At 41.5% G+C, this 14,269-nt stretch overlaps 1 long non-coding RNA gene across 1 annotated transcript in view; it reads right to left on the minus strand.

Annotated features, from left to right (window-relative positions):
* Positions 1 to 14,269, minus strand: part of LOC310666311 — a 446,582-nt gene that overhangs the window by 322,270 nt on the left and 110,043 nt on the right. The window contains exon 2 of the long non-coding RNA XR_014505877.1: positions 7,489 to 7,557. This is a non-coding gene — a long non-coding RNA (uncharacterized lncRNA). The remainder of the gene's footprint in view (positions 1 to 7,488; positions 7,558 to 14,269) is intronic.

Below are 14,269 nucleotides of genomic sequence, written 5' to 3' on the forward strand. Positions count from 1 at the left end.
ATAAAATACACAAATTTTAGAGCTGCCAATTTCATGATTCAAATTTTGAATGTGACATTCCATCAAAAATTAAGATGCATGCACTTTAAACATGTTGGCAACTCTTCACGGTGTGGATTTTAGCAGATTGTCAAAAATGAACTCTTATAACTTGTCAACAGCCAAAGAATGACAGACCTTGAATATGGTTACATAATAACTATCAAATGCTATTAAATACCAAATTCAGGAAAGTAAATACATTTGACTCAAATGCTCAGGAAATATTTAAATATTCAACATCAAAATTTGCAGAGGGCAAACTTTTTTGATGGGGAAAATAGATTCTCTAAAAGAAGACAGTGTGGTTAGCATAGCTCTGACCTTCTGGGTGACCCAGAATGGAACCAGGGTAGCCTCTGCCTTGGCCACAGCCCAATAATGTGAGAAGGGAGCATGAGAAAGTGTCCTTTTTATAACAACAACAATAATAATAACCATTTATTATTTATACCCCACCAATTTGGCTGGGCTGAAAACGGCATCATGAGCGACATTGCAGCCGATTCAAAAAAGCTATATATAAAAGTACATTGAACTGACTGTATTTTATTCACTATTTATCAAATAGTGATAAATATTGAAATAAATTGAGCTCAGTTTAATTGCTGTTGATGTTAGATATATTTGTCTTTCATTGTTCTTATATGTGCAAATGTTTCATCTGTTATACATGCAATTGTTCTCTGTGTGCTTTTTATTGTATTGTAAACTGCTTTGGGATTTATTGTGGGAAGTGAATTGTAAATGAAATAAATGATAAGTAAGAATTATGGTAATAATAATAATAATAACAACAACAACTTGTTCTATTTTTTGTCTTTTTACAGATGCTTCAGAGTCTAGAAAGACTCAGAATCCATTCACATGAGGACAGAAATCTAAGTTCTTTTGAGTGAACAAGAAATCAATAAGCTGTCAAGCAAATGAATGTTTGCTGCTTAGGAGTGTAGTTTTGCAGATTTTTATGTAAATTTCCTCAAATGTTAACCTTTCCTATTTGCTGATTAGTGCCAAGGCACTGGTTGATTAACACCCACAGATGAGTCAATACTAAGAGCCAGCTTGTTGGCATATGAATAAGCTTGGCTTAATGTCCCTACATAGCCTGGAATTGTCTGGGTGAATTTAGACAAGCACTCAAATCCCAAGTAGGGATTGGTCTGCCTCAACAGATTGTTACAAAGATGGCACAGTAGTACTTAACCATTAATCTTTGTTGTTGCCATAGTAGCCAACAAACAATCAGATAGGTGCAATCCAAAATACATTATTTTCATGAACTTCTCAAAAGCTTTCAACAAAAGTCCTAAACAGGACTTCAGCCTGAAAACATGGGAGCACAAAGCATTTAGCAGGAAGGAAGAGATATAGAATCAATTATCCACACTAAGTGAATGGGCAGTTGAATGGCAAAAGAAATTCACAATGTAAATCTATACATGTCTATGGAGAAGTAATCCCGTTGAGTTGAGTGAGATTTACACCTGTGCTAGTTGTGTATAGGTTTGCAGCCTTATTGTAACCATAAAGTCATGCACATTGGAACAATAAATAAATCCCAACTTCACATATCTACTGATGGGAACTGAAGTGCTGTGAGTATTCAAGAAGGAGATATTTCTTAAGATCTTTGTTGAAAACATCAACTCTATTTAAGGAGGAGATGAATAAGAAAAGCTCCGTGTTAGAAATTATTAGGAAAAGGATAGAAAATAGGCTGCCAGTATCATAATTAGGACTGTGCACTGGATTTGGCCGAGACCCAAATTCTGAGCCAAATCATGCATAGTCTGAGGGATCCAGGCCTCATATGAGTCAGGTCGAGTCATCAGATTCAGGTTGAGCAGTCCAGACCCATCAAGGCACCAGGCAGAAATGAGAGATAGGCATAAGCAATAACCACAAAAAGACGAGGCTGATCAGGTGGCTGCATCTTCTCAGGAGAAGTGGGGAGATGTCTTTCCCATCAGGTTTTGCCTTCCTGCCAGGCCTCTCCTCCATTCCACCACTGCCAGGCATCTCCTCCCTCCTGTTCCTGCCCCTTGAAGCAGAACCACACAGGATCAGATCCACCTCCTTCACAACTGTTAAGTGGGAGTATCCATTCCTGCAGGACCCCCCTCCTGACCATAATATGGCCTTTGAAAACCTTGGCCCTGTCCCTCAAATTTCTTTGGAGGTGGATCAGGGTGGTGAGAACAGAGCAAATCAGCCCAATCTGGGGACCATGGATTGGGTTTCCGGGGTGGATCAGGGGCAGGGGATGTCCATGCACAGCCCTAACTTTAATTCAGTAACATGCAACATGGACATGTTATCACGGAATGAGTAGCATTGGAACTCATGCTAGAGTGTGGACCTCAGCAGCTACCCAGTGATGCTGACTCCTGGCAACAGCTTCTGGTGGGGAAGTTGCTCCAGCATGGCAGGCTCAATCAGTTTCACCACCTCATGACTACTCTTGGCTTCACCAGATCTTCTCTAATTTATCTCGTTTGGCTTTTGGATTACCAGTTGTAGCAAAGGTTTTTTGGCCAAATGTTGTTGAGCTGGCAAAAACACAAAAAACGCCGTTTTTGAGCTAATTTAATGGAGCTACATGGGCTGCCATACATCCGGATTTTCCCAGACAGCTGGTTGATTTTCCCCTGACCACTGCTGCTGATTGAAGTGTTCTGAATATGTCTGGGGAAATCCAGACGTATGGCAACCCTACCTTCATGCCCTCCTGGTGAGTTTCCCGGGTGTTTCCCGTTGGCCAGTGTAGGTCAGAGGACTTCCTGGATATTTGGTCTGATCCACCAGGGCTCTTCTTAGATTCCTGCATTTACAGTCTCGTAAAAATTATCGCTCCTAGTTCTGGAAGGAAAAAGCCAAGACAAGAAAAGCAGGATGCTCACAGAATGATCTTTAGCTTCACTTTCTTTTTTCTTTTTTTTTGAAAAATATGCTTGAAAGTCTTAAATTTCAGGAAGCTTTTAGTTTTCTTATGGATTTCCCCCCTTTGTATTAGGGTTTATCTATTTTTAATTCTCAGGTGCAGGCACAGATCAAGTGGCCTGTGTTTGTTGTAATGCTTTGGGACAGCTTTCGTAACCTTAATTCTCGGCGATTGTTCACTCCAGGAGGAAGGATTAAGGCAGGTAGCGCTTCATCAGCATGAGAGAGAGCAGTTCAGAGAGGAATGTTGCCATGGCACACTTCTCCTTTGGGTTGGGGGCAGGAGGATAAGAGGGTCACCACCTCTGCTCAGTGATACGCTCGCTGACGTGTTCAAAGTCTCATTAATTCAAGTGTTCCAGGTATTCTGCAAAAGGTTTGACTGACTGACAGTAAAACAATGTTTGCATAATTGCCCAAACATGTAGCCTTTGAATAATAATAACGTTGTTATTCTCTGAGATACACTATTTATTTTCAGAAATGACCTGATAACTACTAGCAGAAGCAAAACACTCAATTTCACAGCTACATTGAGATGAAAATAATTATAGAATGCACGCAGAAATTAAAATCTATTATGGGCAATTGGGTTAGCAAACTAACACATAGCCTTATGCAAGAGAACCAAGTAGTCCTTCTTGAATGTACTGTACATTTTTAAGACTTGGCTTTTCACCTTAGCCCTAGTCTATTTTCTGCGATGCTGTTGGAACAATGTACCAACTATCAGGCCAGCTACATGTTCAGCTGTCTGCTTAATTACAATTACATAATACTGACTTTTTTCATTTACCTAAAAGGACGGATGGGTGGGAGGTTGGTTCAGTTGTTGGCCTGATCCAGGAACTCTACTTCCCAGTTTCAGAATTGTCTCCAGAAATCAAACAAAGCTCAAGATCTTGATCATACTGAGGTCTGTACATAGGGGTGGAGGAATCTGTCAATTTAATCCTCCCCTCCTCACAGTTTCTTATTTTTGCAGCCAAAGTCGGAGACCTGTCGGAGGCTCACACCCGGGCAGTGTGTCTATGGAGGACCTGAGCTGTCCCTTGGCCTCACTGATATGGTCCAAAGTAAAACAGAGCAATAGGTTTGGCTCCAACTTGTCTGCAGGAGTTGCTGGAAGGAGGCATACCAGACACCATCCAAATACTGTATGTCCTGGAATGTAGCAAGTATTGTGTCCCCCCCCCCCTCAGGGTTTACTCCCAAAGCCTTTCTCATGTCAGCAGAAGTTTAGGATCAGAGTTTTCCTTCTCCTAGATGGGCTACCTTCCCAGGTTGATTATCCCCATCTGCCCCTCACTTCCCTCCATCACACCTGCAGAAACTGCACTATTGGCCACATCTGCTCAATCTGCTGCAGCCTGTCAGGACATGCAGAGCAAGTCACTAACGTACCGATGGTTTGAGTCCCACCGGCTACCCTCACATATTTTTTACAATGCATAGAATTTTGTTTACATTCTGTGGTTGAAATTCAAAGAAGTGCACATTTTGAAAGAAAGCTATGATTTGGTCCACATGTTGCTTTGGGAACTGTAAATTTTATAAGTTTGCATTAAAATGTGAACGGAATGAATTTCTCCTGCACACCTTTCTGTAAGAAGTGTGCATGCACACAAAAGCTCATACCAATAATAAACTTAGTTGGTCTCTAAGGTGCTACTGGAAGGACTTTTTGTTTTGTTTTGACTACAGCAGACCAACACAGCTACCTACCTGTATCTAGAACCTTTCTTTATGTTGCTTTAAACAAAGCAGGAAAGCAAAAAGAAAATTTAGTGTTGAAGTCATCCATCACATGGGAAGCCCAGGCATCCCCTCATTTTTCTTGCCTTTATGTCTTGTGATGTGCGGATCATGAAATGAAAACTTCCCAGCAGAAGAGCACTGGAACTATCCTGGCAAAGCCAGATGAATTTAGCTGACTCTCGAAAAAGGATCACCAAGAAACACATTGCATAGACGATTTCCAACTTGGCAAGACTGTAAGAAGAATAAATTTAAAGGAGAGAATGTCCACGTTGCCATTCCAGCAAACACTTTTGCTTTGCAATATACTTAATTTATGTACAAATACTAATGGGAAAATGCAGTTTTTAGTAGGGTTGTGCACCAGATTTGATTGAGCCTTGAGCCAAACTGGATGCATTTGGAGGGATGGAATTGATGAGTAATTTTTTTGTATTTCCTCAAGAACCTGCCCCCATGATCCTTCCACAGGAGGACAGGTCCACCACCTGTGGAAGTAAGTAGTTTTTGAGGCCCTGCATCTCCAACACCTTCGGAAGATGTATGTGTGATATGCAACAATCTAATAGGTATCGGGAGGCATCTAAAAGTGATTTTAAGACTTGTTTTCTCTGCTCATGTCAAGATCAAGCACATACATTTATTCTCCCATTTTTATATTTAATTTTTGCTATGTGTCTTCCTTGACTTGGTAATTAAAATCTGGCTTCCAGCATTCTTTTATTCCCTGAAGGGAGCCCATTTCATTCCCAGTGAGTTGAAGATGGACCTGGGCAATTAAGTCTTTGATCCTGCTTCTTTTGGATAGTACCATATTTTCCAATTCAGTCTAATTTCTGCTGGTCTCTCAATTTGCCTACTAGTAAACGAAGTTGTTTGCTTTAAGTAAACCCAGTTTATATTCCACAAGGCCTGCCCGGTCATTCCTCCCTTTGCCTCTCCATTTACCTAAAAATCTCATAGCCTGTACCCTTTCCTCCCATCCCTTGAAATATTTTAATCTATTTTGGTTATGAAACTGGGGTTAAAACAGGATTGGAGTGAGAGGGGACCGTGCGTAACCAATGCTTTTTTGGGGGGGAGGGATTTCAGATTGTATTTTGATACTCTCTTTTAACCTGATGTTAAAATTGGTTTAAAAAAAAACCCCTTGAACCCATCACTCCGCAATTTTGCAGAATGGGAATGGCTCCAATATGAGTGGTCCATGGGGCATCACATAGCAGATTGGCCTGATCCGGGGGGCACAGACTGGGCTTTGCACAGTCCTACTTTTAATTATTAGAAGTCTGTTTTAAAGTGAAAATACCAGCTCACTTGGTTTTTTACTGGTTTGGTTACACTGCCACATCAGCTAAAGTACTTCACATAGTGATAAACAGAAGTGGCTTCTGTATTGGAGGGCAACCAGAATGGCCAGGGGTTTGGAAAACTAGTCCTGTGGAGAACAGTTACAAAAGTTGGACTTGCTTAGCCTAGGGAAGAAAAAGGTTAAGGGGAGACATGAAAATAGTCTTCAAATATCTGAAGGGCTGTCACGCTGAAGATAGAGTAGAACCAATGAGAGGAACTTGCAGAGAAGCAGATTCTGGCTCAGAGCTAGGAGAACCTGTTCAACAGTGGAACAGCCTGCCTCAAGAAGGACTGGGCTGTCCTTTGGTGTAACAGCAGAGGCTGGGCAGTTGTGGGGTGCTGTTGTGGCCTTCTGCACTGCAGCTCCTGCACCCAGCAGCAGTTGGACTAGGTGATCTTCTAACTCTGTGATTCTACGCTCTTTCTAGTGACTTGTTTTCTTTGATGACTTCAACAGTCGAGTCATTCATAGAAGTGAAGACTCCGCACCAAACCACCACCACCACCTGGCACAGAAACATAGGTTTTATTCAGAATGAGATTCAGAGCTGCTTCAGTGGTTCTCACCTTATTCATTTCACAAAATGGCTCTTTTCATAACACGATTAGCATTTCCCATCATTTCAGGAAAATGGTATGCAGACACCTAATCTTCTTGACTGGAGTCTTTGGGTTACAAAAAACCGCTACTAAGGATGCAGTCCACCAGGAGATTCCCCTGCACAAGCCCCATCGAAAAGAATAGGAATTCCTCATGGGCACAAGAGGTTTCACTACCAGAAAATAAACCCTATACAGTTCTGGACTGGGGTATCTGAGAAGCCACATCTCCCCCTACATTCTACCAACAGCCATGAAGGTCTGTTGATAGTCCCCAATGCCCCTGCAGTAAAGCATGCTGGGACTTGAGCCTCTGCTTTCAGTGCTGCGACAGCACCATCAACTGCAATTATTTCCTCTGACTTAGATGCAAAGCAAATATGTTTTTTGTCAATGGTCGAAAATTAGTTTTCTCCTAAGCCTTCCCAATTTAGTCCGTTTTATTTCTACAGTGTGAAATTCTTGGCAAGTTTTTATGGATGGATGGCGGCTAATGGATTGAGGTTGAATCCTGACAAGACAGAAGTACTGTTTTGGGGGGACAGGGGGCAGGCGGGTGTGGGGGACTCCCTGATCCTGACTGGGGTAACTGTGCCCCGAAGGACCAGGTGTGCAGCCTGGGAGTCATTTTGGACTCACAGCTGTCCATGGAGGCGCAGGTCAATTCTGTGTCCAGGGCAGCTGTCTACCAGCTCTATCCAGTACGCAGGCTGAGACCCTACCTGCCCACGGACTGTAATGACTGCAATGTGCTCTATGTGGGGCTACCTTTCAAGGTGACCTGGAAACTACAACTAATCCAGAATGTAGCAGCTAGACTGGTGACTGGGAGCGGCTGCCGAGACCACATAACACCTGCATTGGCTCCCAGTACATTTCCAAGCACAATTAAAAGTGTTGGCGCTGACCTTTAAAGCCCTAAATGGCCTCAGCCCAGTATACCTGAAGGAGCGTCTCCACCCACATCATTCTGACCAGACACTGAGGTCCAGTGCCAAGGGCCTTCTGGCACTTCCCTCACTGCGAGAAGCAAAGTTACAGGGAACCAGGCAGAGGGCCTTCTCGGTAGTGATGCCTGCCCTGTAGAACGCCCTCCCATCAGATGTCAAAGAGATAAACAGCTATCTGACATTTAGAAGACATCTGAAGGTATCCTGTTTAGTGAAGTTTTTAATGACTGATGTTTTAATGTATTTTTAAACTTTTGTTGGAAGTTTCCCAGAGTGGCTGGGGAAGCCCAGCCGGATGGGCAGGGTAGAAATTATTTATTTATTTATTTATTAATAATTTATTTATTTATTTAAACATTTTAATGACGTTTCAGGATAAACGTTACGTTTCTCTGCAGCGCCTGGGTGTCCTTTGAATGTAGAGCAGCTTATAAATCCTGAAATAATGAAATAAGTAAAAGAAAATGAAAGCTTGTGACAAATAGCAAATTTATAACATGCTGGCTCCACTTGGGAATGAGGACTGAGTATTCTGATACATCAATACCAGATTGAGATCTGGATAAGTGAAATTTTGGAAGCATCCCTACAGATGAGAGAAAATCTATTTTTGTTCTGTTTTGCTATGGACATAGTAACTATTAAGTTTTTACACAAATCTTTAGCATTTAGGTTGCTGCTTCTGCTTCTAGAGTTGTTCTTGCTTTCATCTGTGTATGCATAAAGACTTTCTGGTTCTCTTGATTCATTTATTTTACTTATTTTCTTACTTTTATATTCCACCTTTCTTCTGTCACGGCATACATGCAATTTAAGGTTTAAGGACAAATTTGACTTCATTTGCATTACAACGAGATGCTACCTAATTTGCACTTTTCAAACCAATACGCAAACCAAAACACGAGTATCCTTCCAAATCATCAACGTTTCTAAATTTTGTGATGCAGTTCTCCTGACCAACACCATGTACAAAAATGTGTATATGAGGATAAAATGTGTATTTAAAGGCATATATTAGGGTGGGGAAATGCTACATCTAGGGAAAGTGTTTGAAAAATTGTGTATATTAGTCAAAAGCGCATAAAGCATACCGTATTGCCCTGAATATAAGCCTCACATTTTCCCCAAATCCCGACCGTGAAAAGTTAAAGTGTGGCTTATATTCATAAATCATAGAATCATAGAATCATAGAGTTGGAAGAGACCACAAGGGCCATTGAGTCCAACCCCCTGCCAAGCAAGAAACACCATCAGAGCACTCCTGACATATGGTTGTCAAGCCTCTGCTTAAAGATCTCCAAAGAAGGAGACTCCACCACTTCGCGATCTTACAGTATGCAGCCAGGAGCGCGGGGCAAACAGCGTGGCAAAGTGGCACCCATCCTGCACATAGTCCCCCATCCTCTCCCCCAAGGCCGGGAGGGGAGAGAGCAAGGAAGCGGAAAGACCGTTGGCAACGCAGCGCAGCCCCCCCCCCCATATGCAGACAGGAGCAGCGAAGAATGGAGCAGCTTATATTTGGGTATTTTTTCTTTCTTTCTTTCCCTCCTCCAGTTTTAAAGGTGCGGCTTATATTCAGGTATTGGGTCAATACAGTATTAGGAGGGGTTTTTTTTTAATAAGTATCTTCCTTTAAAAACCTGAAGAACTGAATTTATGATTTGAAAAACGAGCAACTTAGAAAACCAAAATTGACAGATTTGCCCATCCCTGTTGTGATTCCTAGATGGTTGCCTGGCATGAGTACAAAACACAAAAGCAACACCCAGACCCTGAGGGGACGGGAGGTCACTTGCATGGTTTGTGAACATGCCAGCAAGAAAGGATGCTTGAGACATTCAATTTTGGAAAATCCTCATAGGAAATGGACTCATCCGTACCACTTGGACTAATTGGAATCTACCTATCCTCCAGTTTTCTGATTCTCTGAACATTGCGATGCAGCTTCGCATAATTTAAACTTCTCAAAATATGCTTTTCAGTACATGCTTTGAGAGCATACAGAGATTTATATATGTACAAAAAGAATCCACCCATTTAAATCCATATTAAATTAAACATACAAGTAAATATTTTGAGGGCACTTCCGGGTGTGTGTTTGTGTGTGGAATCTGCAGATTATTTTTGAAAGTGAACATGTGGAAACGAAGTGAATGAGAAATATACAGATTTGCTCATCCCCATCAAAGAGCAAAACTACATTGCTGGAAACTCTTCGCATTTGTCTGTATCAGGTTATAAACAACTGTGAAGACGGTGGCCACCCGTACCAGGAAGGGTGCATGTTAAAGCAGTGTTAGAGTTAGTTTACAATAATTTCATTGTTGTCCATAGAAAGGTACCACTAAATAACAAGTTTGAATCCTCTGAGAGCAACAACAGCACCACTGACTGAGCTGACGTTTTCAGAATGGGCTGGTAAGACACAGAATCTAATTCTAAAAAATGCAGATTTTACAGAGAACGTGTTGTCAGGGGTAAAATCCCCGGGTCACTTAGCGAAACCTTGAGAGTTGGCTTGATTTCAAAGCAGAGGTCCTTGTTGTGCTTGCATAGGTCTGGTTGACATTATAACAGCTGTTATTACAACCAGCCTGAGGGTTTATCTGGATAATTTGGTGGTATCATTTAGCAGATACTCAGCAATATTCCATAATTAAAACCCAATGTGCTTCAGGTAGCATGGATGGAAGATGATTGAAACTGGACCTTAGGACAATGCATACGTGTGCGTGTTTAAAAGATATCATAATTTGGCCCTGTGAAAATAAGACAGCAACCACACAAATGGGTAGCTGATCTTTCTTTAAACAAAAAACAAAAAAACCTTGTTTTGAAAAATTGTCCCTTAAAATGAAAATATTCACTACCCCCCAAGAGTAACCGTATCATCTTAAAGCAGAGTAGGCCTGTAAGACTCTTTAACACTTGTTCGTTGATTATATTAATACCGGAATATATTAAAGAAGTGCAATATAAATTTGATTTTAATTGTTTTGTACACACACCAGTGAAAAGGAACTGATTGGATACAGTTCACAGGCAGTATGTTAATACGTTATTTTCATATGATGATAGCTTTGCATAATCTTTCTTTTTTCCAATATTTCCCAAAAAACCTGTTGTTAACCAAAGCACAGGAGAGAGGAAGAATACAATTTACATAAAATCGGCTACCCTACACATTAATTAGTAATGTGGCTGAGCGGAAGGTGTGTTCACTTAGTCGAAAGTACACTTTATAATTTATACACCAGCTGTTTCAGCGCTTTCGAGTCCATTTTCCTCCCTGCCTGCCTCTAATGAAATCGTGTTACTGGAGAATTGACTGGGGTGAATTGAGATTTTAATCCCATTGATGCTCTTCTATGGAAAGGCACACTGGTGGGAACTTTTAATGGAAGGTCTGTAATCAGAAGACACTTGTATTCAGTCCCCCACTATAATGAATCTCATCAAATGTTAAAGCCCAGGCAGTGTGCAGAAGGCTAGAATTTCAAGGTTTTTGACCAACCCCATTTGAGGCATTCCTCTGGGAGCGTGTGATTACTCAAGTTTAGCAGTTTATTGCCTCATCTTTCAATATCCAGTGAAGCACAAAATTCTCATCTAGGTTGCTCTTTTTACTTAAAGAACAGGCCAAAATAGACTCAAAGCTAGTAGCACTGTCATTGAGGTTAATTCTTGCTTTTCAGTTAACTGGGAGATCAATGGTGGTGGTAGTGCGGGAGGAGGAATCTTCAGAAATATTTGAATACAAACTACAGCTTTGCACTAATAAAAGCTTTAGTCTCTATTTCCTAATATATAAATTAAAAACCCCAGAACACCTTTTGTCTCCCTGCGCACATGCGCTCGTCCCTCGTTCTTTTGGAGCTCAACAGTAACATTAATTGAAAGGTGTTGCTGTCCTGCGAAGGATAAAACGAGTTAGTGGGGTGTAAACATGTATTAAAATCCAGGAGTGTGAACAGTGCCCCCTCCCCCCTCCCCCTTATTCCCAAAACTTGAGCAGTTGAGGAAAGCATAGTCATTAAAAGGGAGCTGGTCAAAAAGCATGCTGAATTGAGAGCTAATGGGACTCATTATGTCAACCACACGTTAGCAAGAGTCTCCTTCCCCAGCAAAGGGAGGGGGTGGGTGGGAAGAAGGGAAAAGGCGCAGAAAAGCAAATCCCATTTAAACAAATGCCTGTTTTTATTTTTTTATTTTTTTATTTCCTTTTTAATCTGGCTGCGGGGTGGAGAAGAGGAAATGCATTTGCAGACACAAAACATCAATTAATAGAATGGAAGCCACTTAAACAAATACATGTTAAAGAAATAAACGGTGAAAAAGGAAGGTGCTTTGCCAGACAAAAGGATGTCTAGTACTGCTGAAAAAGAATAACTCTATTTAAAAGGAGTCTTTTCTTCAAGCGTATGGAGTTAAAATAGACGGAATAAAAGAAGGTTGTCTTAATACATTTTCTTAAAAGTTAGCAGATGGGTAATTTTCTTCCTTCGGCAACAAAAGAACTGTTCTGAGGCTAGTTGCTTTAATGAATATATGTTTTCTTGAGTTACTTCTTCTATACTTCTTTTTGGAATAAAAAAAGAGGAGATCCTAAGTTGGCATTGTCTTGTCTAAAAGGAATCTTTATCTCTAATGACTATCCTGCCCATTAATGTCCCATTCCTAGGTAATGCAACCCCACCTTTTCCCTTTCCCTTGATAAATTTAAGTAAAACATGAAGGGCTGGATGCAGACTAAGTTAATTGTACTGTCCCACTGAAACCAATGTGAAAAGTTAGGAATGGCTACTGTAAGACACAATTTAAATCTATGGTATTAAGTGCAAGTAGCTTGGTGTGAGTACAACCCAAAGGAACTAAATCCTTGCAGCATTCAACCTGACAGTGTGGCTTTCACAGCTGCCTTTATACAATTAGGCAGATATAAATACAGAGCCATTGCAAGGGAGTATGTGATTCTGGCATGCGTATTGTGAACACCCTTTGGCTACCTGCCAAAGGGATCTGATAAAAAATGCACATGGGGCGAAATGTTTTTTAATGGGCTGATGGCATGACACACTTTATTTTGTCTGTGTTGTACATTTTAAAGACGGTGTACTAAAAATAGTTCCCATCTCTGCACCAAAATCTAAGTTTAAAACAATTATTTCATACTACTCTGTCTATCAGGGACACTGGTGGCGCTGTGGGTTAAACCACAGAGCCTAGGACTTGCCGATCAGAAGGTCAGCGGTTCGAATCCCCGTGACGGGGTGAGCTCCCGTTGCTCGGTCCCTGCTCCTTCCAACCTAGCAGTTTGAAAGCATGTCAAAGTGCAAGTAGATAAATAGGTACCACTCCAGCGGGAAGGTAAACGGCGTTTCTGTGTACTGCTCTGGTTCGCCAGAAGCAGCTTAGTCATGCTGGCCACATGACCTGGAAGCTGTACACCGGCTCCCTCGGCCAATAAAGCGAGTTGAGCACCGCAACCCCAGAGTCAGTCACGACTGGACCTAATGGTCAGGGGTCCCTTTACCTTTACCTTTACTCTGTCTATCACTGTCATTGATTTCAAGTAGTCATCTAGAGCTTGTGGCTTACCAAGCTAAATGCAAAAAGATTCCTGCATTTCAGGGGGTTGGACTAGATGACATGCGTGGTACCTTCCATCTCTACAATTCTATGATTTTATGAACCTACCATTGTGCATAGTGGTGCGTGAATAACCCAGGAAGCCAGCAAAAAAATAGAGGTCTAACCAACTCTGGTAGGCCATCTAAGATGGCCTGTAGTCTATGCTTGGCTTGGTGGGCCATCAAACCCTTTTACATTTTCTTGTATATACTGATTACAATTAGCTTATCAATTTGTCCTGTGTTACTGAAGTATTTAGGCATGTACTGTCAGAGGCTTAAAGTTGTCCAGCTGGCATAGATAAGACTCCGGCCAGTTCCAAACTATTTGATTTATCTGACAAAGTTCAAACGTACATCTCCAGCGTTTCAATTAGCGTCCTCCCCCTTGTGCGCAGTTGCTGCCTCTAATCTTTCTTCTTCCTTTTCCGCACCCAGCATGCAAGTCTGCGAAAACTCCTCCCCTTACTTCCTCTGAGTACTGAATGACTTGTGCTAGGCTCATCCTCCTCCCCCTCTACGTCAGACCCACTGTCAGATGACAAGCTGCTGATAATCTCTCTAGGCTCTCTATAACTGCTGGTTCCTGTCCTTTCATCTTTTCCAGTTTGCCTCTCCCTGACATGTACATTGTAAAAGGCAAAAAAGGTACATTGTGTAACACCACAGAGTCACATTCCTCACAAAGAATATCTAAAGCCTGGATTCAAAGATCTACCAGATCTGTGGGGAAATCCCTTTTCCTTCCGGTTGATCCTACCTGCATTTAGAGACGCATGCACTTGCCATGTTATAACGAAGATGCCCATTCCTGGGGGCTTAGATGTTAAAGCAAAAGTATAACACTTGCCTTTTCTTCAGGCCCACTTTATCTATATGCCCATTGTTTCCATTGTCTGTTTCTGGGTCATATTATTTCAAAACTATTGCCAGCCCTTCTCATTTATTCATCTGTAGGCAGAAACAATTAGCTTATGCAAAGATCTTAACAGAAGA

This window comes from Podarcis tiliguerta (assembly GCF_965153285.1).
Source record: "Podarcis tiliguerta genome assembly, chromosome: 1".
NCBI classification, from domain to species: Eukaryota; Metazoa; Chordata; class Lepidosauria; order Squamata; family Lacertidae; genus Podarcis; species Podarcis tiliguerta.